We start from the raw sequence: 5,563 nt of genomic DNA, 5'->3' as shown, positions 1-5,563 counted from the left end.
TCAATGATTTTACATATCTCAACTAGGCAATATACACACTTACTAAGGAATCAATATTGTTACAGAGAATATACGTGTAAGAATTTAATAGACTGAATTTTGGAAAGAGAAAGAGCTAGGAATGGACTGTCATGTCATTGTACACTTCACGGTTAATAGAGGCTAACTGTTTCGTTGACTGCCTCGCTATCTATCTTGACACCTTTGAGTTTATTTTTTCTTTTTTTTTTCCCCTTCGTGAAATCGAGTTTGTTTCTTACTTTCTTATATATTCTTTTCAAATAATCTTATATATGTATCTTTAATTTGCCCATGGCAATCGATGCTTTTCTTTTTAGATGGATAAACAAAGGTCTTCCTTGTCTAAAAAAAGAGTTATTTTTTGGTTTATTGTCTTAGTCCATGTACTTTATATTTCCTTTTATCATAGTCTATTTTGATTTTTTATCTATTAACTTTAAAAAAATTATAAATTTTGTTATTGTATTTTCAAAACGAGTAAATCTAGTCAAACAAAAGATTTTTCTTTCTTTCTTTCTTTCTTTTTTATTTTTTTTATTTTTTTTTTATAACAAAGTCATTCATAGTTAATCTTTATCAAGATTGGTGGATTAATGCTAACAATAATTTTCCTATAATAAAATACATCATGTAAATGTATTTTTATATTTTATGAGTAAAGTGCTAATAAAGTATTTTTTCCCCCAAAATAAATGCATTGATTATTTTTAAGATTCATGGACTAAAATTTGACATTTGAAAGTATGTGGTTAAATAATTTTCCACGTATTTTTGGACCAAACAAAATCATATAATTTTATTTCGTTTGGACATTAACAGTATAAAAAAACCCAACATGTTTAATATCACACTCAAACGACGATTTAAATCAAAATGATCACTTTGACTGATCTCTTATTGTAATATCTTGTTTAAGTGTATTTTGAAGATTATTGCAAATCGTCTTTGTGTGTGGCTCTCCTATTTCATCATTTTTAATCAATCTACCTTTGTGAAAGGTCGTAATTTTATGGATAACATTTTTCTTTGTCAATAACTGGTATCACAAGAATGTTAGTAAGGACTAGTGTTTGTTGAAGGTGGATCTCATAAGTCATATTCACTAAGATTTCCTTTTTGGCACCTTTTTTGCTATCAGTACCCATTGTAAAATTGTCAGTTGGATTTGGGCATGTATCACATATCCCATGTATTATGTGTTTTATTAATAGATCACTTGAGGGGCATTCTTTTTAATGACCTGACCTTTCGAGTACTCAGACAGGGGTTGTTACGACATAATATAAGTTTTTATTCAATTTTTTTATCGTCATAAATTTAGTGAAAACATAAAAGACCATTTAAAATTGAAATGTTAAATCAATAATAGTCCAATAGTCAAAACATTTAATTGAGATCCAAAAAAATATATTCATAAAGAAAATCAAAATAGTAATAATAATCCAAAAATCAATCCGAAAAAAAAAACATGTCAAACTCATATCAAATAAATAAATAAAACGTCTGTCTAAAACAAATGAAACAAAGATGAACTGTGTGGAAGCATTTTTCTATTGTTCCGTATGGCTTTAACTTGGGTTCCTTTCGTCCCTCGCCGGTCCATTCCTATTGTTGCCTGAAAACATAAGAGAAGAAAGGATAAGTATAACAATACTCAGTAAGTGATCCGCTACTGGGCCTTCTAGGTTACCTGTTAGCTAGTTTATCTAGGCATCGGTGTATACCCATTATATCAGTCGTAGCGATCCTGAAGGAGCATGCATCAGTCATAGTGTGTAATCCGAAGGTCCACCAATCAGTCATAGACATGAACTTGAAGGAACATGAATCAGTCACAGACATGAACCCAAAGGAACATGAATGAGTCATAGATATGAACTCAAAGGAACATGAATCAGTAATGGTGTGTAAGGAACATGAATCGGTCATAGTGTGTAAGGAACATGAATCAGTCATAGTGTGTAACTCGAAGACCTACAAATCAGTCATAATGAACCCGAATGAACATGAATCAGTCATAGACATGAACTCGAAGGAACATGAATCAGTCATAGACACGAACCCGAAGGAACATGAATCAGTCATATGTGTACACCTGTCCAGATAAGAAGAACGAACATGAATCCTATAACTTAGCATGCATCAGTTTTCATATAACTCCCGTGTTATATTTTATAATCGTTCATCTCAGGGGTAAAATTTTATATATACACCCAGTCAACAGTACAATCATCATAGACAAAACAGTTCAATCTAGTCAATCAATGCCATTAAGTCATGTAGTTCAATTAGTCATAAATTATCAGTCCAAACAGTCTAGAATAATCAGTCAAATCAGTCTGAACAGTCTCAATCTTAACTAAACAGTCCAAGTGGTAGAGACGGCAGGTTCAAAGGCGAACCAATAGAAAGACACTTACCTCAAGTTTTAGTCAATACGAGCTCAAACAACCTTGACTTTTAATTTCCCAAAAGGTCATGAACCAAGTCCTAAGTGATAAACCAAAAATTAGGATTTCAAAAATAAGGCCAAAATTCCCAATCACCCAATTTACATCATCCATCGAGGTTAAATATTTATAGTTCAAAGGTCCAACTACTTACCCAAATTGTCTCGAAATTGATCTCAAATTTGATGAACAACACCTCAAAATCCTTCAATTCTTGAATCAAACCCTATACCAAAAATCAAAATCAATTTCATAATTTAGGACATAATTCCAATCACAATTCTTTCATTTTCTACCTATTTACATCATCCATTGAATCAAATCTTTCTATCCGATTTTCTACCTATTTTCACTCTCCTTTATTTTTTTTAAAAAAAATCTCAATTATTTCATTTTTTTTTCAAATTATAAAATATAAATAAAATATTTTATCACAATATCTTTAAAATCTTCAAAAATTCTATGAAATTAATAAATCAATTAACTTTTCAAATTACCTTAATTTAGGTTTCAAAAACCAAAATTAAATGGAATAAAATCTATAAATTTGATACAAATTAAATTGTTTCAATTATTTAAATCAATTTAAGACTACATAAAATTAATTATATCCGTAATTGATTTAAGTTGGCTCCAAAATCCAGAACCAAATGAGGCAAAATTCAATATTTTTACGATAATTAGTTCGAATATCTAATCAATTAAATTCAATTTAACCAATAAATTATTTTCAATTATTTCAATTTAATTCCAATTTTTAAAAATGAAAGGGCAATTAAAACTCAATAATTTTAGATAACTAACTTAAATTTTCCTGAATTTTAGGATGTTATATTTGTAGTCAGAAGAATCTTCAACCAGAGGACCCTCTTTTTTGTTATATCTATTTGTGACTGTCATGGAAGTGTTGTCTCGTTTGTTAAACTCTCCTTCCACTTATTTTCGATTTCAACATTGATGTGATCGAATCCGCCTCACTTATTTATGTTATGTTGATGATTTAATGATCTTTAGTGTTTGAGACCATGAATCTTTAGCTTTTATACAATATGTCTTAAGAAGGTTTCTGAAGTTATATGATTTTGCTCCAATGATGACAAGTGTTTGATGTTTTGGTGTTGGCATGTCTCTTGGTGAGGCTAAAAGGTTTTCTGTGTTGCTAATATCATGAATTTTATTACAACTTATTTGCTTTATTTTGAAAGATTTCAAGTCTATTGGTTTAGTGTTTTTGTTTTTACTGCTAGAGTTATTTGGGATTTTGATTGTTTCTTTCGCTCTTTTCTTTAGAGATAGAAAGTGGATAAAATCGAGGTGCAAATGTTGCTTGAGCAGATGCTTGCCTTTTGTATTGTGAGGGTGATCTAGGTATATGTCACATTCCTTATTGGAGTGTTGCTAATATCAAGAAGTTATCATGACTTATTCTTATTCGTTATGGATCCTTGTGGTTTCTTGGATGGAGGCATATAGTTTACAAGTTCAAAGTATTTGGGCGGTTAAGGCATTAATGTCCTTGTCTTGGAGTTGGAGCACTATTCTTCCTGTTCGGGATGGTTTGAGGTCATTTATTCAGTTTTCTATTTGTAATGGGCGTCGTTGTTCAGGTTAGTATGAACCATGGTTAGATGGGGGGCCCATCCTGTTGGGGTTGATATCCTAAATCTCATGGGTCCTGTAGTTTGTAATTGTAATATACAAATAATTTATTTATCTAATAAAACAAGTGGTATTTTATTTGACATTTAGTAGCATTAACCCACAAAACCAATAAACTAAGATCCAAGGTTATCTTTTGTAATTTAAACACGTATGTGAAAAGTGGATCATGTTTAAGAGATAACCTAAATGGTTTGTAGTTGACGAATAAGGTTGGGTACCTTATTCTGGTGACACTATGAACATGGTCCACTTTGTAGTTGTTACAATTGTTGTAAAATGCTACAAATGATCTGATCTTGATAATTCATGTGGAGACATGTGAATAAGAGTGTTCCATACAAAGAGTGTGTATAAGACTGGACCATGAAATGAATAATCTTACTATATAACACCATTGATAAAAGAGACTTACATTTCACCAGAATGACCATAGACGACTTGACCTGAATTCTGAGTGAGTTGTGAACTCCTACTTATAAAGGTAGCCATTTGATTTGCATGGACGAGAGTGGCAAGTTTTGCCGATTCAAGATGCTTTTTTTGGAGATTTGTCTGATTGGGAAGCTGGGAATGCAACTTCATAATAATGAATTCACTCCTTTTATATAGTTAGATTAAGTAGAGAAATTGTTCTTTTAAGGGCTGATTCCAGTACTTGAACAATGTGACGCCTGAAGGAATTGAATTCCCGTGAAAGCATGTGAACGTCTTGCATTTAGATAATCAATTTTTATGGAAACAAAAACAGAAAAATAAAACATGCATTTGTAGGATAAACATTCAAACAGAATTATAAACATGCTAGAAAAGATGAAGAAGAGAAGAAATCAAAACTTACATCTTTTGATTCTTTTAGTTTTCCTCTTCCACCGTTATCAACGATCTCGAACTTCTCCAATGAAGAAGGACACCAATATTAAAGTTACTTTCTCTATGATTCCAAATAACTTGGAATAGTGGTCTCCAAGAACTTTGAGGAGATAAATAGTAGAAAATTTTTAGAGAGAAGTTAGAGAGAGGGTGGAGACTTGGAGGCTAGGTTTTGTGTAATAAAAACTCTTACCCAAAATGGGCTATAAGGATATACTTATATGGAAAAGGGTTAATCCAACCATTCTCCGAGAATTTTCCTTTATACCCTTACTATTAATAAATTAAATAACCCTCATTTAATTAATTGTCACGTTAATTAAATAATTATATATTAAATCATATTTAATATACATTTAATTAATTATCATATATTTATGCTAACTCCAATCTCCATTATTTCTTAATCAAGTAATTAACCATTAATTAATCGATTAAATAACTATATTAAATCATATTTAAAATGAAGTTAATTAACATATAAATATCACATATTTATATATATACATTTCTTTATGAATCAAATTCATATGAATCTAATATTTGAATCTTATTCAAAT

The sequence above is a fragment of the Benincasa hispida genome, chromosome 9, assembly GCF_009727055.1.
Source record: "Benincasa hispida cultivar B227 chromosome 9, ASM972705v1, whole genome shotgun sequence".
Classification (NCBI taxonomy): Eukaryota; Viridiplantae; Streptophyta; class Magnoliopsida; order Cucurbitales; family Cucurbitaceae; genus Benincasa; species Benincasa hispida.
Note: the sequence above shows the minus strand (reverse complement) of the source record.